Genomic DNA, 25350 nt, shown 5'->3' on the forward strand with positions numbered 1-25350 from the left:
TTGAATGGGGTCTGTCTCCCCATTCACCCGTTCCTATCACCAGTGATCAGTGGGGGACTCAGGAATTCAGGACTATGGTTGCGTGAGGCCAATCGGGGGTGGGGGGATGTGGAAGGGACCAGTAGAATTATTGGTAACGACAACAAACAACAACCGCGCGAGTGCGCGCGAACAACCCGATCGGATTAGGAAAGCACGCGGAGCAGCTAAACCCCCCCCTTCCCCAACAACCGTGTCGCGAGGAAAGGTTTGGGAAAATCGAAAATAATTTTCGATACTCGCCTACTCCCCCCCCCCCAGTCCACTTTGGTGGAGTTTTGTTTGGTTTTTGTTTGTGTTGATGTTGTGGTTGCTGCCATTTTTTTGGCCCTGCTAGTGTATTGTATTTAGATGCCTGGTGGTGTGCTAGGAGTTGCCCAGCCAGAAGGATATATTGGCGAGAGCCGGGGGCAAGGTTTATGGGTTTGATGGGGGGAAAAAACGCCAAAACGGAGGAGCAGATCGTGGCGTGCTAGGGCGGTCGCGTGGGTTAGGGATTATTATATTGCAATCAAGATACGCGGAATTGATTCATTACCGTATTTGTTTGTGAGCTGGTGAGGAGGTGGAGCGTAGGCGCAGTAGTGTGTAGATGGTTTGTTTGGATTGTGTTTTTTTTTTTTGTATGATTAAAGATTGTATATTTTGCAAGCGTTTTGGAAACGATACCTGAAGAACCTTTACTTTGGTGGATTTTTTTAAACAAGTCATTTCTAGTAAAAATGTTATAAATAAATAAAACAACAATAAAAAGGTTCGTCGCTTAAACTATCACTCAACGAAAGTGTTTAAATCATTCTCATCATTTCTCTTCAATTTTTTTTTCCAACAATGAATCATTTGGTTCCACATTTGTTATGTATTATATCTTTTCTCACCACACACCAAAACCAACACCGAACCGCTTAATGAGACAATATTTTGTCATGCTTGCACCATCATGCACCTCAGAATGCACCTCCCCCCCCCACTCACTTTGGGGGAAGGTGTAGCACCTATCTGATGCACATTAATGCCATCCCCGGGTTGGCATCTCGTACGCGAGCGAGCGAGTGAGTGACCGCGAATGAATTATGGCGAGATAATGGGATGATAATTGATGGTGATTAGGGTGAAAAAGATAATGCGTCGAAGGGCGCCTAAAGATTAGTTTTCACTTCCTGTTCCCTTTCTCTCGCGCACACACACTCTCTCTCTCTCCGTCTGCCTTTTAGCCACCAAAGGGAGTTTCTTTCAACCCTTTCAAAGGCCTGGGACAGAAATTTAATTTGTACTCTTTTTTCAACACCGCATCGCAAAGCAGCCGCACGCACCCGCCCAAATGGGAGATTGTTTTGGGGTGGATCATGTCCACCCCGAGAGGCGCAACAGTCCGAAGCCCTACACAGAGAACGGCAAAAAGAAACTTCCGTTAGCTTCGTTAGGAGATGGGCTGCGCTGGGCATGTCTTCTACGCTGTCCGTTCCCTGTTTGTCGGCCACTTACGACCGGCGGAAAATGCACATTCATCACGGCGCTGGCTGCAGCTCGCAAGATCTAGATCTTCTTCGGTTGCCGCGCGCTGGTTGCTGTATGCATATGCGCGGCTCGCCACTGGGCCGAGTCGCAGGGTGCCATTATGTGTTATTAGTTTAGCTGCCACGGGATGCAAAGGTACACATTTGCGGGAGGGATAGTGCAGTAGAATGCTCTTTCTGTGTGTCTGCGTGTGTGTGTGTGTGGGAATGCGTGAAGATTTCTTCTGAATGATTAAAATGATGTTAAAGCTTTGAAAAGATATTAACCTACAGGGAAAGGGTTACAGTGCTTTGAAACTTTTTTTTATACAATAAGCATTTAATTCATTTTTATCAAAATGATTTTCGACACAAAGCCTGTCACTACTGTCAGATCAGTTTGTTTACATTTCAATTGTACGCAATTGGACACTTGCTGCAGCTGGTTGGGCTACATAAACAGATTGAATAAAATCTCATAAAATGCACAATGCTTAGCTCATTCTACATCACGTTTACAACCATCAAATGGGCGGTATGAAGTGCAAAGACCTCTCACACATACGTTAACTACTCCGAAAACAATAAAAAAAAGGAAAAAGCTAGTAATGATCTTCCCGCGGGCTGCTCTGGCTAGTAAACTATCCCAAACGAACTATAACGAACGGAATGAACTCACGAAACCGTCGCTCAACCTCATCGAATGGAAGACAATTCATCACGCTAGTTCGCGGTGGGGGCTACACACACACACACACACACCGTAGCAAATCGTTGCATCGCTCCCGCTGTGCTGACGGCTACCTTCACGTCGTTCCTCTCCTTTTCTCAACGCGCAGCATATTCGGGTGTTAGAATATGGTCGGGCTTTGCCTGTTAGTTCATGCATGGCACAACACTATTATGAATGCGATTACTCCACTTCCAGTGGCGCTGGATAGGAGCAGCACTCTGTTTCTACTAAGGTCGTATGCAACCGTATGCAAGCCAGCAGTGAACCGAGCGATGCGTGCATGCACATAGAAGAAATGATGCCACAAAATCCGAAAATAAAAGCTTCAGAAGGGGTGGTTGCTTTTTCGGTTATTTCCCCCCCACTCCCTCGATGATATGCATACGAACCTTAAAACCCAATTCATGCAACCACAACCATTAAACTATGCTCTTACCCTCCAACCACCTTTAAAAAAATGCTTCCAAAAGCACTGCCCTGCACTTGATTGCTTCCACCATACCGCTCTTTCTTTCCCACGTGGATCATACTTACGGCTGGAAGGTGTGTGTGTGTGCGTGCGTTAAGAAACAGAATGCAAAGGCCGATCCTAATGCACTGGCTGGGTGGTTGAGGCTGTGGCTGCGGGGCCACGGCAATTACTTTCTTACGCGGGGCGGCCTATCTATTACTTACCGGCCGACCGACCGACTGAGCGGAGCTGGCCCAAGGTGGGGATTAAAAGTGTGCTTAAAGGGACCGGTTGAGGGTTAGGAAAAAATAGGTACAAAAGAGTGCGAAAGAGAGAGAGCAATAGAGGGCAAAAAGGGGTTGTTTTTAAACCACAAAAATGCACCTCCTAGCGCTTCAGCTTTCGGGCTTGTCGGGCTTCCTCGGTGGTGGGGTTCATCAGACATGAAGCTGCAGCACCGATCGTACCCAAAGGTTGAGCGCATAAGATGAAGAGAAACCCGGCCCTTGCGCATGCTATTGCGCAGCATATATGCAGTGTAATGATCAGCATCAATCAAAGTGCAGCAATAGCGAATGAAAGGCTGATCCTCCTAACAGAAGGAAAAAAACCTCAAAAATGTGTACGTGAATTGTGTAATCTGGCGATTGTTGATCGCTCTCTCTCTCTTTCTTTCTCTCGTTCTGTTTGTTTGTATCTCGTTCCTTTTTTCCTTTTCACCTAACGCAGTGCAGGAGAGTGTATGCATATGGGTGAGGCGCTTGTTTCTCTTCTTCTGCCTTTATTCCAAACAAAATGTACTCGTAAGCGAGTGCAACGGTATTGCGGAATGATGAGCTCTATTATTTGGTGTTTTGGTGCGGTAATGTAGGGCTTGGCTTAGCATTCGTTTCCTTATGATATGCGTATTTAACACGTTTCAATGGGAAAGGTTGCATTGTTGTGGGATCAATCATTAGCTGAGGATCGAACACATTTTTTTTGGCCGGGCAGTTTTTGTGCAGGGTGAGAAAATTGGAGCATCGTTATGGCTTATTGAGGGTGCCAATGAATAGAAAATGATATCAGGAGATGTTGTTGTTGTTGTTGTTGTTGTTGCATGAAATGAGATTGCAATTAATTGGATTATATTTCTCGCTTTCCCGCTGCAAAGCAGTAGGTAAATAAGCAGTTATTTACCATGTAAACTAGCAACTATAGCTATAATGATCATCAACCGTAACCTTACCACCCACTACTACAAGCCATAAGCAATAGTTTTTGGTAATTTATGTTTAGAAATTATTTAAAATATTAATTTATGCAAACGTGCTTATTAATTTTTATCCCGCTTCTCTTCTTACAGGTAAATTTCCCAACTGGCCACACGTACATTTCACCTTTTGTGGGTAATTATACAAGATCATCTGTTCATTTTAGGGTGAGTGAGTATGCGTGTGTTTTTTCACGAAATAGAGCTAATATTTAATGCATCTTATTACGGCATCAGCATAATCGAGCTGAAACCGTATTCAAACGAACCTCTAATACATTGCATGTAACGTGAGCCTTCTCCCCTCCTTCAGCGAAATGCCGTTTTCCCACCTGCAGTACCTTTGGGTGAAGATTCGGAGCTTTTTTTTCCTAAAAAAGACAAAAAAAACCTAATCATTCAAGCCCGCTAACCGCAACCGTCTTGTTGGCGCTGTGACCCGCGCACAAACACACACACACACACGCCCCGAGAAAGGTTGATGCGTTTCGTTATGCTCCATGCACCGTTGCTATGGTGCAGCAGCAGCTACACGCACGAACGTACGCATGCACCGCGCCCCGTACGTCTGCTTTGTCGCCGGACGCATAATTTGGCGGTTTTTCTTTCACGCATCCGCACCACATCTTCTACGCCCTCCCCCGCCCCGCCGAGAGCGTGTTGAATCCGCGCACAGCTTTGACTGAGGAGCGTTTGTGTCTTTTTTTTTGGTGTTGCTTCTTCATTCAACGCTTCCCGCTGTTCAACTCTTTTCGGGGTTTTTTTTTCTTCTTCTCACTTTATCGTTTGTTTTGTTCCAAACAAACTGCACCAAAGGAGAAAAAGCAAAAGGTTAGCAACCATCCCACTCTCGTACGCTCTGCCCTTTTGTTTTGGTTTCTGTCCTCAAGGTGGCAAGGCGCCAGTGGGAGCGCAACAAAGATGCATCGTGCACACGAGCCTTTTTTTGTCACTGGCAAACGAGCGGAGGACAGGCCAAAGCGGAGGGCCACAAAAAGGTGAAGTCCGCTGACCCCTTTCGTGCTGCTTGTTGCGGTTCCCAAGCAGCGGCAGCAGCAAACGCAGAAGAAGTATTAGAAAATTGCGCTATTTTTTCACTCCTCTTCCAGTGTGCTGCCCGTTTGGTTTGTTTTTTTTTTCGTTAGGTACTTTCTCCCTTGCTTTCTTGACCCACGGGAGCTTATCTTGAAGCCATCTTCCCGCTGTTTTTTTGGTGTGCTTTGTTTGTTACCTTGCGCGTTCGTGGTTTCGTCAGCCCACTGGGTGAAAATTTATGTAAAACGAATGCACGATGGTTGCATTTGCAATTGTGGCTGGAGATAGGAATGATGAGTGATGCACTCACTGCTTCGACACCCGCGAGGAGCGAGGCGTTTTTTTTTTGGAAGGGTTTGAGTGTTGAGCTGATGGGTATTTTTTTCGTTTTTTAAGCTGAAATATTAAAGATGCACTGCTAGAGAAAGCGAGAAGATGAGGGTGCTGATTAGAAGGCGGAAGAAAAAAAAGCCAAAGGGCATGAAAGAATACCTTCAAGCGGTGTAATAATTATTCCGTATGACCGAGCAAAAAGTGGTTGAAAGTGGCTTGTAGCAACTGCATTAAGTGTCCAGTGTTGCTTTGATGTAAAAATGCATCATAAAAACGTAAACCTTTTGCTTACTGCGGCTGTCAGATATGATAGTCAGCAACTCAGCTTGGGAGTTTGTTTATGAATCGTACGTTGCATCATATTGAGTAGTTTATTGTTATTTATAATTGTACTGTTTGTTTATGCTCTATTTTGCCTTTTTTGCATTTTTTTGTTTTGCATTCATCTGTTTACGTGTTTTTTATCGATTACACTGACTGATGTTCTTATACTTTTTGTTGTATTGTTATTATCTTTTACTTTGTTTCCTTTTTTTGTTTGATTTGCTCTTTGTATAAGTTACAGAGCTACTATGTTATATCTATTTATTGTTTCTTTTTTTTGTTTTTATCATATTTTTATTTTTAACGTTAGGTATGCCTTTTGTCATTTGATATTCGTATTTTGTTTTCCTTTTCTTATATGGTACTTTTTCTTGTGATAGCTTCGTTTTGCAATGACTTATACGATTTTTATTCCCATTTTCATTCCAATTACCTTAAAGCGTTCATAAAATTTAAGATAAAACGTTTCTATAATAAAGTATCTGTTTTTATAAATAACATAACTATTTTATTTAAAAAAACTGAATGTTACTTAAAAGTCTGACGAAACTTATTATCAAATTAAAAAGACCTAACCAATAGAAAAGAAAGCAAATGTATCAACTTTGCTACAAACAAAAGCCCAAATTGGTAGAACCATTTGTGTGTATTTGTGTTTGTGTCCAAGTGTGATTGAAGTATCTATAGCTGACCTTCTCAAGGGCCGCGCCACCAAGAGGACGCTCGAGTACGAGATTAATGGTACCGAGTCGTGTGGGGGAGACAGCCCCCTTTCTACGAGTGGCCATCCATCCCAACGAAAAAGCGTGTCGGAAAGCGCACAAAGATAGTTTGATTACAAAGCACTGCACAGCCCGCAAGAGCGGCACACCGTGATCGTATTTCCGCTGGACGGGACGGGCGTCGTCGTAGCAAAGAACGGGTCACACTCGCATAATTGTGCACTCAAAGGCCCCAAAATTCCTGTAATTTCGGGGCCACTTCAAACCTCCCGCGGACCCGCGAGAATAGACGTACGATGCAGCCGCTAACGGCCCCATGCGTTGTGTATGCGTTGTTTGCTGGCTGCTGGCAGGAACAGCTACACCACAGCGCCAAGATCTAGATAGAGACGGCACAAGGTACAAGGTAGTTTTAGGGTTTTTGGTCAATTTCTCCTCCCGCTTGTTTTTTTCTCTTCTTCTTGTAAAGGGAAGGGGTTTTCGTTTGGTCTAGGCCCTTTGTTTACCCTGTTGCGCGGGATCAAAATGCATCGGTGCGTTTAAAAACAGAAACTATCCAACCCGCTCTTCACCCATCTCCTTCTTCTCCTTGGAGCCACCTTCGCATTTGTGCATAAGCTGGCGTGGAGCAACCGAACTTACAAAGCAACCATTTGTAGCGCCCTTTTGCGATGGCACAGAGTAAAACCGGGGGGGTTTTTCGTTATTGTTGTTAGTCGTGAAAGAATAGACACCTGTACGCGCTACGCACACGCACACGCATAGTGTGTGAGTGTATTTAAATGAAAAACCCAATCCAAACCCCCTGCTGACCGAGGTCTTTTTTTGTTTTGTTTGGGTGGGCTCTGGTTTTCACTCGTTACAATTCAGTTTCAAAGACACACGCACCTACCGGCGGGCGTAATGAAACAAACCGAAAAAAAGACACCCTTCCCCTTAAGTTGAGGTTATGAGTTATGGCTTTTAGTTTGGCTCGGCTCGAGCGGTGCGGAGGGCATTCCCGCATTGTTGGAATATTTTTCATGCCAAACGGTCTCGGGGGCCTAGCGTGCGCCCGCGGTGCATCTTAATGTGCTGACGTTTCAATTACGGTATTTTGAACCGTCTTTTTTGTTGTTGTTGTTGTTTAAATGGAAGAGAGCTAGATATTGTGCCAATCAGGTAGATAAGTTTGTCATACGTCATACGGTTGAGGGTTTAAGGTTGCTCATTGCTTAAAACGATCACTAAAGTTGATAAAAAAATACCGTTCAAAATAGGTGCCATGTTGCTGGTAGTTTTCAAATTAAATGCAATTCAAAAAGCTTGAGTGTCATATCCGTATTCAAGATGCTTCTGATATCGAATATCCCTGTTAGCCTTTTTTACAGCACCTCTTAATAGACCTCTCAGCAAGTTCGAACCCCATTAAACGGGTGCCACCCGGTACAAAGCGGCCGAACAAATCGTTCCAATAAACACTCACTTCACCCTTTCCCAGGCGGGAAGGTGCATTCCAGCTAATGCGCACCTTCTGCTCTTCTCCACTTGCACCTGCCTTGCATCGAAGTGCAGCAGAAAGCGCTGCAAAGGGTAGCGCAAGCAACGGAAACGGAGCTGAAGCGAAAGAAAAGAGCTGTAGAATTGCCTTCCATAAAATTGTAGATTGAGGTAGAAAATGGGTGAAATTATACATTATAATAAAACTACTTCCCAGCATACAAGTGACCTACGATGGCTGCTGTAGGTTGTAATTATTTATTGCCTATTTATGAGCAACGCGGTGTTGTGGTGTGTTTACTCGTGTAACTACAGTGACGTTTACAGTTGTGGTCGAATTGTGTTGGCCCCGACCAAATTGTCGGGGAACAGAATGAATCTGTAAATGGGGTTTAGTTTTGTTGGTGCTGCTGCTGCTGGGCTACTCTATGCACACAGCCTCTATGCACAACGGGCCACCTGATCGTTATGTTGGGTGATGTTGCACAACAAGAACACGATAATGAATGGTGCGCTGTTGCGCCTAGCCTAGTAGAATAGCTCAAGAAACAAAGTAAAAGCACGACATCCCAACCCGAAAAATGGATACACAGAGAGAGAGAGATAGACAGTGTCCGAAAAAGAAGCATCGAAAACTATAATGACGCCAGGGTAAAGTGGAGCGCCGTTGAACAGTGCTTTGAATTTCCACCCAACGCAAAAGGGGTAAAGCAAGCAAACATCAAGAACACAACGGGAGCAAATGAGCATAATAATGCATAGCGCTAGACTGAAGAATGCACGAACATCTCATTTGCCTGTCCAGTAGCTTGGGCCCCGCCGAAAAATAAAACAAACGCACAGCAAGATTGCAACACGACGGAAGTGAGCCCGCGAGCACAAAAGGTGAAGAAGGAAGTGACCACATCAAGCTTTGATTGCACGATTGTAGACAAAAACCCCGGGCCGTAATCATTATTTTTATTCATGGCAACGGTAGTGCAACTAGCTCCCCGTGTGTAGTGTTACCGGGCCTCCCCCTGCTGGACTGATTAAATCGTAATAAAAGGAAGCGCACTCACGCTGCTCTCTAAATCTCTCTTTGTCCAGTGGCCAGCAATCGGAATCATGATTTCAAATGACCGGACGGGGTTGTCTTTTCTTCTTCTTCTGCTACTTTTCTTGTGCGTGTGTCGTCTTCTCCAGCCGACATCCCCATTAGGGAGGAAGCATTAGAAGCACTCCACAAAGCGACGCATCGAATCGAACGTCCCACTGCACGTCGCGATCGTGTGGAAATGACAATCTTTTCCAAGGAACGCGCGCGCGCGCATAAACCGGGCTCTTTTTTCGGTTACTCGTGTGAAAGCCTTATTTTCGTTCAATTATTTTCATCAACCTCCGTCTACACACTCCATTCTGGCTAGGTCTGTGGAGAAGTGCATTTTTGTGCCAGCTCATCCTAATCAACCTCGGCGTCGAACTGTGTGCCAGCGAGCGAGCGGCTGTACTTAATGTAACCGCGACCGAGCGCACCGTTTCACTCGATTTCGATCGATTCGTTTCACCAAGAACGTTTGTTACAACAAACCGGTGATGGTGATGGTGGGAATTGGGCAGAAGAAATCCGGGACGGAAAATTACTGCCTCCACAGAGCACGGGAAACAAATCGGGGCCACTGAGTGCAAGTCCACCTTTACCTGCGCGTGGTGATGCTTTACGTGGGGTAGTAGAAGGAAGTTGAATTCTCTGCTCCGTGTGTCTTCCCTTTCGAACGGGCATTTTACGGGAACATTTTACGATGTACCCGTTGTCTTCCCCGGGACGCATTGTAGCTTCCATTGCATGTGCGACCCTTTGCGTGCGGACAGGAAGTCAAGCGAGCCGCGACACCCCAGAGACCGGGGCGACGATTACTTCCCGACGAAAACGCGTCCGTCTGCGCGTGTACAGCGCCGCTCGCAACCATCATCATTATCAGCCGTGGCCGATCGTCGTCGTTAAATGCTGGCGGAACCGTCGGAACCACATTTCCCACCGTTGCGCGCTGGACGTATGCAATGTATGTCGCAGCGAAATAAAGCCCTGATGCCCGACAATTAGTGTGGTGGGCCCTTTCACCGCAATTGCACCGATCGGCGATCGGGAAATGCAAGATAAGATTTGGTTTTTATGGCGAGTGTGTTGTTTGTACGATCTCAACAGAGAGAAAGAGAGAGAGAGAGCTTCTTGGAAACCGGGTAGTAGTATCTTGGGAATCGTTGGCCAAAATAAAGGGCCTTCTCGTTTAATGACACCTCTTTCAGTTGCAGCCCGCAGCAGGTTGAGGGATAGATTGTGTCACCAGAAGCGACTCATTTTCCGCCTATTTGCCGATCCACACTTTCAAACCCAAAAAAAAAAGAGTAACCAATTTTTCCAAAAACCCATTTCTATAATCCGTTTATTCGTCCCGGCGAAGGTGTTGTAGGCGATGATTCCCAAGGGTGACCTCATTCTTACTTCCCTCGGTAGGAGAGATCGATGAATGTATGTCCTGCACGCCAACACACATTCAGACATTTCAGGCTCCTTCCGGCAGGGATAGCTCATTTTCAGGTGTTCTCGAATGGTTCAGATGATCCATTTTTTGCATTAGTTGCGTGTAAAGACTTCCTCTCCCTCTCTCTCTTTCTCTCTTTCTATGTAATAACGATTTCCACATGCGTTTTCGTGCGTGCAATGACGCTCGTTTCCAATTTGCGCGAGGGCTAGAACGCGCACACAGAACGCTTGCCGGAAAAGCAAACCAGCAACCAGCAATGGGATGGGTGTGTGGTTGGGCGGGTGGAGAGTGAAAAAAAACCATACGGTTTGCGGTATCGCATCATTTCCCGATTAAGGCGCAAGGGCAATTCGCATCGGCGAAGGTGGAGAAAGGCATAACGCACCTTATGCGCGCGCGTGTGTCTGTGTGTTGGCCAAAGCAGGGAGGGGTTGCTGCTGCGCCCCGCGAAGATTGCATTATTATCCATAATTTCCATCTAAATTTTCTCTAATTCTTTCTGCCTCATTTGCTCAATTTCAACCCAATTTCCGTGATTATGATGCTGCTGGCTGTGGTAGCAGTAGCAGCAGCATCCCTGCCAGCGTACCATCTTCGTTGAATTAGAACGGTACGTGTGTGTGTGTGTGTGCCTGGAGCTTGTGTTGGTCTACGTGGTTTAGCAAAACGTTCTCGAAAAAGGGAAGATACGGAACGTGTTACGGGTCGTTTGCAGGACAGTTTTTTTTTCTCTGGTTGTTGCTCTATTTCGCAATTCACCCACATCGTTCGGTGGATGCGTTTGGCAAGAAGATGGAGTTAGCACACCACCGGGGCATATCAGCGAGGTTGGATACTTTAATCCAGCGAACAGCTGCCAAAGTATATATGATGGCTGCTTTGGTAGAAAGTTTTATAGAGCAAAATATGCATTTTAATGGTGAAAGAAGCCCGGTTTGGGTTTAAATTAACACGATCTGGAGCTTTATTTTGGGTTACGCACTGACTTAGGCTCTACAATAGAAGAACCAAAAGCGCACTGATTGCTGAAGCTCCAATTCTGAAAACAATCACTTTCCTTTGCCTCTACACTTTTCAACGAAATGTTCTTCTAATCTCCCTTTCCCCCCCCCCCCCCCAGAAACCATTCGAAATAGATGATGCATGCTACAATAGCAATGCGCAGTGCTTGTTTGCTTTAGCTTGTGCTCCGTCTGTCTGTGCGTTAATTTGTTGTTTATGTTTTTCTCGCATAATTCCTTGCTTCCTCCGTAAGCCCGGTGGAGGCCCGTGTGTGGCTCTTTAAATCAATTACACGAGTAAGTTGAGCCACAGAGCACGGTGTTGAGTTGCCTGGTGGGATGTGTCTGCACCCGGAGTTTGCTTTTATTCTTTCTCTTTATCATTGCGAACCCCCACTAGCACCGTAGAGTGTTATGTGTGCTGTGTCGGATATGATCTGTGAAACGTGGCTGATGTTGCTGCTGCTACTCTACGCACCGATTAAATTCGAATGACATCTGGAGTGGTATTTTGTTGTTTGTAGAGCGCTGGTGGAGTGTTGCAGATGGTAGATTTAGAGCGGGAATTATGCTCAGCGCTCAGAGCACAGCCATTGCGCCAGGGAGCATTTAAATGGGATCATTAGCCGTTGTGCAATAAAGCTAATGCTGCTAGAAGAATTACACGCAGATATGATATGAGTAATATGAAAAAGTATTATATTTTTTCAATACAAGTATTTCATTTAAATATCCTCTTTAAAAAAGGGTTTTTCTAATGATTGCCTAATTAAATTTGTTTTCAAAAATGTTTCGAACAAGTTATCAATCTCTTTAAAAATATAGAAAACTTTCATAGAGTTCAATGTGGATAGAACAATCATTTTAAAAGTTTCAAAAAAACTATTTTTTTAATCATTAAAAATAGTCAATAATTATAACAAAAAACAATAAGATAAGAAGATAATTAACAATTATTAGCTAGAAATAAAGTATTTTTCAAATCCAATAGCAACTAATAGCAACTAGAAATAAAATAAACAACACATAATAAAAACAAAGAGTTAAAAGATAATCATTATTTAAATATCTAACGAAACAATAACAGGTCCCAACAAAAAGGACTTAAAAATAAGAAACAAAACGTTCAAAACCAACAGGGAGAAAACATACTAATCAAAGAATAAAACAAACCAAACACAACAGACGTGTGTGCATCATCAATTCTGCCTGAAATGCAACCGCCATCCTTTACTGACGCAAAAGACCTTTAATAAACCGGACCGAACAAAATTACCATTTTTTTTTGTTTCTGGTTCTGTATGTACACGCGCACAAAATACACATCTGCAAACATTTGCCTTTTGTGTGGTTTATGGAAAAAATGTGCAAAAAGGCAAAAATAAATATTTTTAAAAAATGAAAAAAAAAAAAACTGCACACAATGCGACCTTCACAATTGTCTCGCAAGCGGCAGAGTTGATGTCATCGTCGGCAAAATGCAACCCATTTGCTGCTGCTGCTGCACCACAACCAAAACTGCACACCGCACGCTTGAAGCGGCCGCATGCAGAAGAACGATAGCCAGCACGAACCGAAAAATAAAAAATTAAAATAAAGAACACCGCACCGATTGTAATATGTACTGCGCGCTGCATGTACGGTCACCTTCATCCCACTCCCAGGCATGGGGAGCGAGAGGGTGCTGATAACAAAACAAGCAAATGTGTTGCCTGTTCTCTCCACTGGCCCCAAGGGCAGTGGGTCGCGATTTTGGGTGGAGAAAAATACATTAGACAAAATTAACAACTTAACCATCATGCAACCAACACGTTCACCACAGGCAGGAAGGAGACTGCATAGCTGAATGAAACACCCACTTTGTTTAATTTCTCGGCTGCTGCTGGTGAGATAAATAAATCTTTTCCAACAACCAAAAAAAGGCCACAAATTTGCAGCCTTTTTGACGCTCAGAGAGGGTGGTGTTGGTTTATTATCTCACTGTTTTGTTGCGTCTCTGTATCTGCCGCATTTTTTCAAGGACAGCTACAGAATGGCGTGTTGGTGGGTGGTGGTTGCATCAGCAGCTGCAGCTTGACAGTGGCGCGCTGTGCATCAACAACATGCACGAATTCGGTTGCTTGACTGTGGCCTGTTGAAATATATGGTTGCTTTTTGTTGATATTATTTTCGGTTGTAATTACTCATCCCTGACCTTGAAACTCGCCGGCGTGACTCGACACTGTGCGCGCGAACAAAAATGCACTTGCTGCAGCAGTGGTGGTGGTTGATCGATTAAATTCACCCTTCCGTGACATTGTGCTTTGGGCTGAGCTGATGGCATCTCGCTAAAATAGGAATATATTAAGAATATGCATCAAATAATATTAACCAAAAACAACCCTCCGATGCATAAAGGAAACTGTTTGCTTGAAATAGAGCCGAACAAACGAACACTGATCTTGAAGCATGATCTGCATAGTGGTTCTCCTTGAGTGACCGAAACCAAAAGAAACGTTTTGATGTTTTGTGGTGTTTTTTGACTGGTTGGTTGGTGCCTTCCCTCACCCCTAATACTAGGTGCATTCAGTTTCGGGTTCCGGAAATGCCTCGAATGCGTCCGCGTCGGTCGGCTGAGGAAAGAAAGCTACAAAATTCCCATTAGTCATTGCGCGATACGTGAACGCACCCGGGTGGAACGGCGGTGCACCGTGAAAAGGGGTCGGCGGCGGCCGTGAGTGAGCGCTAAAGTGAGGTTTTGTCGATGATGTTATTTTTTGTTTGGTCGGCGTGAGAAATAGTTGTTGTTGAAATGTGTTTTCTTTTCTTTCTTTTTTTTCGGTGGAAAGACAGCCTATAGCAACAATACACCCTAAACGCATAGGTTAATCGGGTAAATGCTACGGGGGGTTGATCGCGACCCGCGGCTGACTGTGCTTATCGGGTGAGAGCCATCTTCGCCGGCCCTTTGCTTAGCGTACGAAAAGTAAAGAAGCTATGCTTGTATTGCGACTGATGCATCTCTCGCGTCGCGGCCAGCCAAAAATGCCAAAACAACGGCAACAATTCGACACCTTTCCGGTGGGTCAGCCAACGATACCGATCTAGTTTATGTTGCCTCTTCGCTCGTATGCTTTATCAACCCCCCTTCCCTCTTGTTTGCCCCTCTCAATCCAACCGACAAGTGTTTTGTGTGCGCGTGTGTGTGTGTGCATGCATCTGGGAAGAGCTGATCGAATCGAACGAAAATGAAGTTTCCTTACCTTGCGCTTGCCAGGCCAGGGTTTCCAGATTCGGACAAGCGCGGTCTGCCCCCTCGGGAGGAAAACAATGTTGCATAGAATCGCATTCGATACGCACACACGAGGGCAATGTTATTGACCCGATTTTTTGAGATTTTTGTTGGGACTACTCATAGCTTTGTACTCACACTCTGTCGATGACGTTGTGGTGCTTGTGCTGTGTTATGGGCATTTTTGAACAAGAACTGATTTACAAGCGCATATAAATATGTAAGAGGTTATGTGTGCGCAAATTCGATCAGAAAATGATTTTATTTCATTTAAAATTAAATAAAAATAATTGAAAAAGGTCTTCATCGTCTTCTTCTTCTTCTTCTTCTTCTTCTTTTTCTTTTTCTTCTTCTTCTTCTTCTTAAATGTCATTTTATTCATTTTTTTACATCATTGATAGTGGAGATCCGCGAGTTTTGCTGCTGTTTTTGCTTTTCAACGCCTCATTTATGATAATTAGTCCTAGGACCGTACTGTTTTTTTATATGTGAGAGTTTCTCTATTAATCTTGCTCATCTCGTCTAAAGTAAAGATGTTTGTGCACTTATGGAAGTGTGTTATACTAGTCCTATCTAGTGCATTTATTTACCATTCTAAGTACATTGCTTAGAGCTACTTCTGATTTCTGTTAATGCATCATGGTACAATTTTCCCTTGTACATAATACATTGGTAGCTATTGGGAGAAAATAATGAATCAATAATGAAATAATGAATAATGAATTTGTAGAAAGAAGAAAAGCATATATGAAACATTTGCAATGTTTATAAAAAGAAAAATTGCTAATAAAGAAAACCAATTAACAGAAGAAGAAAAGTCAAATTAAAGAAAGGTAAAGCAAGAAAGTAAATAATTATTCATAAGCCCATATTTAAGATAAAGAAGATAAAAAATAGAAGAAAAAGAAGCTGATCAAGGAGGAAAAAAGAAACAAAATAAAAGAAAAAAGAAAAAAGAAGATAATCTATAGACACGAACTGTACAATAATTGTTGAAAGATGCAAAATAAGTAGAAATAAAACCATATGAAGGAATACAGAACGCATTTCAAGCTATGTTGAACTATTTCCTTATGTCATTCACATGTTTTTTCATACATGATGTGTTTAAAAATTACTTCTTGTCTAGATCTAAAGCGTGATCAGACTGAAAAAAAGAAACCTTTCAATTGTTGAACATTTGTGTTCTATTGCTTTCCACCACAAAATTACTCAAAATTAAGTTTGAACCAAAACAATTTTCTTGGGGGGAGCCAAAAGATGCATCGGGACCAATGGGTAATGTGCTTAGCAAGTACGGCCCAACAACGATCCAATCAGCCCAAAAGGATTACAATAAGGCATTCACCAGCGCAAGCAGCGCAGAGCAATTGAATGAAAGACTCCGCGTGGTACGGTGCAGCAGCCCCGGGGAAATCTGTTCCCGCTTTCTTCCCCCTTCGTTCACCCATCAATCTACTTTCCGAGCCGTCAAATCTCACTGACTGACCACTGAGGCGCATAATTGCCTGCCTGCCTGCCTGCCGCGTGTGGATTGATGCACGATTTTCCACGCACAGCAACGCACGGGGAAGCCACTCGAAAGCGCACACCGGTGCATCTTCCCGTGCGGCATCATCATGCGCTTCCTTCCATTTGCGGGGTGAAAATAGAAGAGAAAGAGAGAGAGAGGGTAAAAAGGTAATCTATTCTCATCATCACCATCACCTTCGGGACCCGTTTTTTGTTGCTAGCGTCATCTTTTGCCTATCGTTTTACCTTTCGTGGTGGTTTTTGTTCGTTATGTTTTGCGCACGTTCGGTGCGCTTTCGGTCGGTGCGCGTCCTTCTGCTTGCTGGATGCGCGCGAGCAGGGTTGCAGCACACGCCAGCCAGTGTTGTGTACGGCACGCACATAGAATGCATGTGCCCTGCCAGACCGGACCCCGCGTTTACGGGGTGCGTTTTTTTCCTTCTTGTGTCCAATTTCTTTCATTAACGCACAATAATCGTGTTTAATTATTTCCTGAACTCTTCTCCTCGTCCTCTCCGCAGACGAAAGGGACCTAAAAAGGAACGTCGGCGGAGGTCAACGAGCTTTTGGACATTTGAATCGTTTATGTGTTCTTTTTCTTCTTCTTCTTCTTCTTACGCTCTTTCTATTTCCCTTCGACACGGGCTAACAACAAAATAAGACCGATGCACAGCATTCTAGACACCCGGGAATGATTGCGTTGTTGCGCATTAACTTCGAGGGGTTTTTTTACTGCTTCTTCTTCTTCTGCATACCTTGTAGGCAAGTGCGCTTCTTCACACAGCTGCAACGGCACCACGATGAATTCAAAGGAGCGAAAGGGGTTTTGGTGCTGTGGGTTCTGGCAGGCTGGGGACGGGGGGCAAATGATGATTCCAAGGGCATTAGGGATGCTAGAAATCCATCAATCTTGGCCGCGGGAGGAGTCTGCGAGTTTTGGAGCGAGAAAGCCCATTCTATAACCACCCCGTAGATACCCCCCGTCGAAGAAAGCATCGTTCAAAGTGCATTCAAGGGAGGCTTTTTCATCCTCGCTCGCCCCTCTCCGTTCGCTTCAAGCTCGAAAGTTTCATGCATAGTTCTATGAGAGCAAGAAATGGGGTAAAATAATTACAGAAGATAATATCAAACGTACTGTTGTTGGCAGTGCTGAGGAGATCTATTGGTAAGCTAGGAGTAATTTGGAAAGCGTACGAAGTGCATCAAATGGGGAATAAATCATATCGGAGAAGTATAGAAAATAGAAGATCTTCTTGATATGATTTTAAGGCTCATTTTATCTGGACTGAGGAGCAATATTTCTCTAGTTAATAATTTATTATTTTACGCTCATCTTGGATTTTTTCATTTTAACAAGTATTTTTTCAGTTATTTTTTTAAATATTCTAATTCTTACTGTCTTTAATTTATTTCAATATTTGTAAAATGGAATAAAAAGCTACCAAAAAACTTCATTTAAACATCGTTTCGATTAGTAAAGCAGTCGCATTACATTTTGTAACAGCTAAATTAAATATTAATGTGTTATTATATCAAATAATTAAAAATGTAAATTAAAATAATACAGTACACATCATGGCGGACATGATTTTTGTATTATTAATAAACATCATTAATACAATCATACAGCATAAAAATCAAATAAGATTTTTAAAAATGTTTGAAATATTTCAAACTTTCCTAAATTAAGTAATTTAACCTCAATGAGTTTCTCATCCTGGGTAAATAATTTACAAAGCTTTATTGAGCCTGGCGTTTTCTGCCAAGGCCATCCCAACCATCCCAAAATCGCATCCCGAATCTCATAAATAGTCTAGCAACGGATCATCATCATAATTCTTCGTAAAAAAAAAACCCCGGCACCAAACCACACAGAAAGACAAGCAAAAAAAGCCGACAAATAGAAATGTTAATTTATACTTCCCTGCACACAAGTCCCACATGCAAAAAGAAGCTCCTCCGATGCATCCGGCTGAATGGACGGCCCGAAGATGCGCACCCGCCCCCGGGGTTCAGTCCACCACCACAAGCGACCACAGTCGAGTTACGTAAAACCTGCGTCGTTTACCAGCCCGAAAAATGCACGCGCCGCCAATCGTTCGACGCGCGAAATGACCTTCAAAATCTATCCCAGTTGTGGGAGATGTGCAGCCCGGGGTTCCGGTGGCGTTAGTGTGGGAGAGCCGCAGGGGTACCCAAAACCCACCCCAAAACGACACAACAAACATGTAGTAAAGCAAAAGAACGAAGAAAAAAACGGGAAAGAAACCAGATAACAAACCCCAACGATAGAACCCCATATTTCGGTGGAAGGTGATGAAGGTATTGATGAGGGGGAATGGGGAGAGGGAGGGGAGAGTAAACAAACTGAACTGCGCACACAAAACCACACACACTCACACCGAAATTTCAAACTCTAAAGCAAACCTTCCCCAAAATCCCACTGACACATATTTTTGCTCGCTGCCTGCAGTTCCACTTGCACACACGCTTGAGAGGGGAGAGCATTAGGAGGGGGGGCGAGGGGATGAGAAGGTGCAACTTCCACTTCCACCCCTCCCCCACTACCCCCCTTTCTTGGCGCAACTTTAGGCCGTTCGCGGCGATAATGAGCCAAACGCTTTGTTGATTGCACACAGACGTGTGCAAGAAGTAACCCCCCCCCCGAAAAAAAGAGCCAATAATGTGTCTAATTTTTTTGTTTTCTACACAGGGAACGGTCGTAAATACAGATGCAAAAAATGCCTTTACAGAGGTCCCCCTCTCCATTCCACCCCAACACACCGGGGGTACCTCTTGCCATGTGAAACCCAGCGGCTCAGCGCTGTGGCGTCGTCTGTGCAGTTGAAACGAGTTGTGCGGGACGGACGGACGGGCATCAAACGAGCAGATATTCTTCTAACAGAGCCATCTACACACTCACACACACACAAACATTTTGGGGGGGTTATTTTTATGCGCAAACACCGTCTCGAACACGCGCGCGCATCGCGCAGTGTGTCATTCGCGCGCGCTCTTTAGTAGGTTTCGGGCACGCCGCTGCATCGACACCGTTTTACGCTGCGTTGTGCCAGTTTTTCTGCGGGCCGATAGCTGCGCGCTGTGTTGGATGCGTATGGGAGGTGGGGATGACTGTTTTTTGCTGCTGCGGCCAGTTGCATCGGATTGCGGGCCGTTGCAGAGCACGATCAGGAGCACAGGATCGTTAGCAGCAGCAGCGGCTTGTGCGCTGTGTGTGTCTTCGGGTTCGGCACACGAAGCGTTTGCGCGTGGAGGTGGAAGCGATAGCACTGTGCACCCTTGCGTCCATCTTCCGCTTCCCGTTCCCCGTTCCCACTGCACTGCACTGGGTCCTTGGTGGACGTTTGCGTCTTGGAAGATGCGGGCGATGGGAGCTATAACGTGACGATGGTGGTCGGCACTTGCCGTGTCTTCACCGATGCACGATGAGAATGTTGAATGGTGGAGTGTTGTTGATGTATATGTGTGTGTGTGTGTGTTTTGTGGGGTTCTATGGGACTTTTTGGGGGTTGTTTTTTTTCCCTTCCCTTTTCCGCTCCGCTCACCGTGTTGCAGATGTTTTGCCGGCCGATTATCGGGTTGCACAATGGGGGGTGATAACTTTTGTCGGTGTTGGTGGTGTGCACGCTGGTGGTGTGCATTTGGAATGACGCAATGCTTCTCGTTCTCGCGATGTTTGCAGTCCCTGAAGGAATGGTTTTTTTTCTTCAAACGGAGTGATAATGATAATGCACTCAAGGTTAAAGCGTTTTTTGGTGTGTATGATTGTCGTTATTTCTCGAGGTGATATATAAAAGAAATATTGTTGCTTGTGAATAAAAAAATATTTAAAAAAATATAAACGAAGTATGCATGGAAGAAAGAGAGCTTTTATGTCATATTTACATTGCTTATATAAGTCTAATTTGGTATTTTTCATTGTTAATAAAGTATGTTTTCATTGAATGGTAAAATATTGTTAAAGGTGTTAGTATTGCAATCTATGCAGCAGATGTAACTTTACATTTATAGTAAATGTAAAATTTTGTCATAAAATTGAATATTTCCGTTGGTTCAGAAACGATTTACCGTATTTTAGAGTGTATAACGAGCTCCCCCATATGAAATATTACATATTTTAGAAAAAAATGGTTTTTTACTTTTAATTTTACAAAACTCAAAAACAATTCTGTCTATATTACTTCTAGTACAAGCGACTGATATGACATCGGTATACTTTCATTTGTTTTGGTATTTTCTAAACGGAATGTGTTGAAATCAACTTAAATGGTTTCTTTTTATATATTTGAATCAAAAATTTAAAGAACCAGTAAGATCAATTATTTCCTCAGTTTTCAATCCTCTTTACTTTTTCTTACGCATTTGTTTGCCATCATTTGTTGCTTTTTCCAGTATTATCCTTATGGATTAACAAGACTATCTTTTTTAGCAATCGAATGTAATGTATCAGGTGTTATCGAAAAATTACTATCCGCGTATAACGCGACACCCCTTAACTTGATTTTGATCATTTTCGACCTAAAAGAAGGTCGTTATACACGCTAAAATACGATAATTGAAACGTACAAAACTAAACTAATCTAAACTTAACTAACGAAAACTAAAGCAAAAAAGCAAAAACGAAACAATTGTCATGTATTAAATTTCCACAAATTTGATTAGTTTAGTTTTTAGTACTAAGGAGTTATTTCCTTTTTTCTCACTTAAAACATTGGTTTATCGTTCAAGAATTAGTTTTAGCCAGATTTTTTTTGATGAAAAATTTTACTCGAATAAATAACAGTTTAAGTTGAACAATTTATGTCTTTATGTTAGGAAAAGATATAAAATGGTAACAAAAATATTATTACTTTAATATTTGACTTTAATCTAATAAGAGTTAGAAATAAATTGTTACTCACAGACTTCCTTGGCGCATTTTTGTTCCATCAATCACGGGTTTAAATATTCTCTCCCATTGCAAAAATGCAATGACTAACGGCGCCCGGTCCGATGCAACCGGATATTTCTGTTTAAAAAAAATGCGACTTAATGCGTCTTGGTTCGTGCCTCGAGCTGCCACCGATAAGCGAGTATGGTATAGGAGCATCGACGTGTGTGTGTGTGTGTGTCTGTAGCAGCTTGTTTGCCGTCTGAAATTTTCATGGTCAAGTTTAAATAGCGTTGGATGCGAGATGAGACAAAGAAAATAACCCACAAAAAAAGCAACACTTAAATACCAACTCCAACAGAAAATGAAACCATTCTACTCGCGAACCGACGTAATATCTTCTTGTAGGTGGTTGTGTGTCTGTGGTTGCACAAAAAACGTTATGCGGCTACACTCTTCCTTCACCCACCGTGGGCCGAAGTAATGCAGAATCAACAAGCGCACACACACACACACACACACACACACACACACACACACACACACACACACACACACACACACACACACACACACACACACACACACACACACACACACACACACACACACACACACACACACACACACACACACACACACACACACACACACACACACACACACACATACACACACACACACACACACACACACACACACACACACACACACCGGTGCAGTGACGAAGAAGCGAAGCCGCCGACATTCTTCGCCAATCATTTGCATTCGTCTAATGGCGCTCCTCCATGTTCAGTTCACTCCCCCCCTCTTTTTCCACAACCCCATACTTTCACTTTCAATGCTGTATCGCGTGCGATGCGGCGCACCAGGAGCGTTCGCGTATTACGCAAAACTGCACCACAGAGCGCGCTGTCACCAAGCGATTCACTTTCGATTTCAGCGCGTCGTGTCGCGAGCTTCTTGTGTAGTGTAGTTGCTTGTGGCGTAGATTCTTAGACATTTTCAAAAAAAAAAAATAATATATTCGAATAAATCACACGATTGCACTTATTTTTACACAAGCTCACTGAGTAATGGCAATAAATTGATGTCCCCGTTTTGGTTCTTTTTCTCTATTTCTCAGGTACGTGAAAAAGGCAGCAAAGGATGAGGATGAAGGAAGCACACTTTAACTGAAGTTACGTCTCCCAGGAAGTATATTTTTAGGGCACTGACGTGGTGCCTTTTTGTACTCCCTCCCCCCAAGTAACGGCTGCATGCCGCGGTTTGGCAAAATTGTTGAGGCATTAGCCATTTCCTCGGAAGAATGTCATCAGACGGGCGGCTCATAAGTCGCTGCAGGAGGGCGACAAAGAGAGAGCGCAATATCCCTGATTAATGGGTATTGTGTATTGTGGGATGGCGCAGACGGAAGCAGTTAGCATCGTTCGAGAAGCAGTGAGGTGCATGTAGCAGATTGCGTTGTACGGTAACGACGGTTGGTCTTCAGTCTAATTGGTACGCCCAAGGCCACATAGTTGTGTGTCTAGGGATACGGGGGCATGATTAATACGAGATTTTAGTCCGTAGACGAAATCTTACTCTTGACGGAATGAGTAACAATTGCATTAAAAAGGACACTTATCTAAGGAATCGTAAAACTTTCCAACTCGATTTTAACTCCATTTCCCAATGGGAAAATAAACGAAACAAACCAGTCCCATCAACGAAACGGGCCCCGATGCACCGATAAAACTTAGTGCAGCCATAAATACAAGTCTCGTAACTTCCTAATCGAAAACACCACACAGGAAGATCGTTACGGTGGACACTGATACCGCCCCAAAACCATTAACTCCTAGCGCCAATCAGTCGCAGCCAAAGCGTTCCAGCTCTTATTTTGTCGGTTTGTTGTTCAGTTGCTCTCTTCGACGCACATGGCAAACGTTTAACCACCGCCACAAACACAAACAACCGAAAATGCATTTGCGCTGTGCAGGAGCAGAGGTATGGCTCGTAAAAAAAATGCGGGCATAAAAATCGGGCGGGCAGAGAAGCATAAAAACCCCTTTGCTTCAACCCAGACCGCCAACCCGTTCTTCACTCACGCGCTTTATCGATCGCGCATTATCCGCCGCGGCGCTCGAGCGCTCCAGAAGGGTGCATTCTCAGTGGTTGAGACTGAACGGGACGGAGAGAGAGAGAGAGTGAGAAAGAGAGAGCAATAAGGGCTAGCTTCAAAATAAATAAAATAACGCACCCGCACGCCCGGTTTGCGGAAAAATCGATTTTTCGCAGTTTCGTTTTCGACCGAGCGGGGGGTTTTTTGTTGTTGTGTCGGAATGGACGGTTGCAATTTTCCTACCCTGCTTTTTTGTGTGTTTTTTTTTCTTCTGCTTTTACTCATACACAAAAAGGGATGAAAAGTGGGTGCGTTGGAAAAGTGAAAGTGAATTCTTAATATTGCATTTTTATAGCATTTAGCGCTTGTACTAAAATTCTAATTTAATTCTGGGGTATTTTTAGTACAACCCGCTGCAGTAAGAGTTTTATTTTCGACCGTGCAATCGCTTTACGACCTGTGTGTGGTACACGCACAGCCTAATTTAATTGCAATACAGTAGGCAGTAAAAGCAAACGTCACAGGACACCAGCTACGGTCGGAGTAATGACGGCCATATTTTGTTTTTTAGTACCAACAGCACAAAACCCGAAAGCGCACTTGAGCCGATGGCACACATATTTTTCCCTTACATTCTTGGGCCTCCATTTTTTCACCTAAAAGAGAGGAAGTACGCGGGTGCAATGATGCAAGGAGAGAGGGAGAGAGCGACGTAAGGCGCCTGCATATAAGCGAAACCAGACCAAAACCGTTTCTTTGCTACTTTCCTTCCCCCCAAAACTACCACAAACACCCGCCGTTGATGTATGTCCGTATACAGCAACCTGCAGTTTTCAAGCAACACACACACACACAAAGAGAGAAGGAAAAAGTCGGTCCGTCCTTCAGGGCCAGCGCGGTCGTTACAGCACACACCGCAGCGCCCTCTTCCTATTTACACACTCCTGCGATATTATTATATGCTGTGTGTGTGAAATTCACTTTCACTTTCACTGCACACCCGAACCGGCCGAGAACGAATGTTGTTCCCTTTTTCGGGAGGAGAAGGGACGGGGTGGAAAAGCGTGGTGCACCACACACCACACAAAGCTCCCTCTCCAACACACAGCGTACTAGCTACACCGTGGCAAAGACACGTGCCGCGCAGTTCAAATCTCTTTCTCTTGGTATGTGTGTGTGTGTGTGTGTGTGCTATAGCCTGTTCGTTGCAACGAGTTTCCCCACCCCGCCACAACCTTTCTACTCTGCTTCTTCTTCATCCCTTCTGTGCGATTTTTCCTCGGAGCTGCGTTTTTCCACTGCAGTGCACCCCTTTCTGTTCGTTCCGCTCGTTCGTGCGGTGTGCGGACGACACCCATACAAGTGTGCAGCCCGGAGCCCTCTCGCACACACTAGCGGCTGGCCATTGCAAGGGAAATGTATTATTTACATCGAGTGTATATTTGTGTATGAGTGTGCATGCTTTTCGTACGCACTGTACTACTGCACATAACCATCCCGTCGTCGTTTCGTTCGTCGTCGCCTACCCCGTCGCCCGATCGCAAGGATTATCCAGGCAGACCGGGAAAACAGTGCCGCACACACACAGACACACATTCACAGCCAGTACACCAGAGGTACAGTTCATGCGAAAAAAAGCATTTCCGAATTTGTTGTTTCCTTTCGATATCCTTCTTTTTCCTTTTTAATTCTGCTGTATAATGTTAACAACATACACACGTACACACACAAAGACAGGAGAGAGCATCGAGGGAAATTGGTTTTTGTCTGGTGGTTGAGTTGTGTTTCGTTTCGCAGAAAGGTTTTCCCCGGGTTGGGATTTTCAATCGTGTGCTGTACGGAATATCGATAAGCTTAGCTCTCTCTGTCTCTCTCTGTCTCTATTTCTCTCTTTTATCTCTCTCTCCTTACTTCGTATGCGATCCGAATGCAGATTTTAGGGAGTTTTAGGGCTGGTTGCACACACGGTGAGGGAAGCGTGGAGAAGGGGGTGCGATTTGTGCAACGACGTCATTGCTTCTGCGCAGCACCAGCATTCAGCGGTGCACCTTCATCTTTCTGCCGTGGCTGGTGGTGGTGGTGGTGGTGGTGTCGGGTGGGATAAACGCAACGCAAAGGGCACGATTTCCATGAAAAGCTGCGATGCACGGATGCACGGAAGAAAAGGGAGCGCGAAGGGGGG

General features: G+C 44.1%; 1 protein-coding gene and 1 long non-coding RNA gene across 2 annotated transcripts in view; one reads left to right on the forward strand and one right to left on the reverse strand.

Annotated features, from left to right (window-relative positions):
* The window catches only part of LOC120900266 (zinc finger protein chinmo), a 123905-nt gene that overhangs the window by 14505 nt on the left and 84050 nt on the right, over positions 1–25350 (forward strand). The gene's annotated exons all lie outside the window — the stretch shown is intronic.
* Positions 4053–5574, reverse strand: LOC120900269. Its single transcript, XR_005739179.1, has 3 exons — positions 5499–5574; positions 4429–5424; positions 4053–4342 (listed from the first exon to the last, which is right to left on the reverse strand). It is a non-coding gene; the product is annotated as an uncharacterized LOC120900269 (long non-coding RNA).

Source organism: Anopheles arabiensis, chromosome 3, assembly GCF_016920715.1.
Source record: "Anopheles arabiensis isolate DONGOLA chromosome 3, AaraD3, whole genome shotgun sequence".
NCBI classification, from domain to species: domain Eukaryota; kingdom Metazoa; phylum Arthropoda; class Insecta; order Diptera; family Culicidae; genus Anopheles; species Anopheles arabiensis.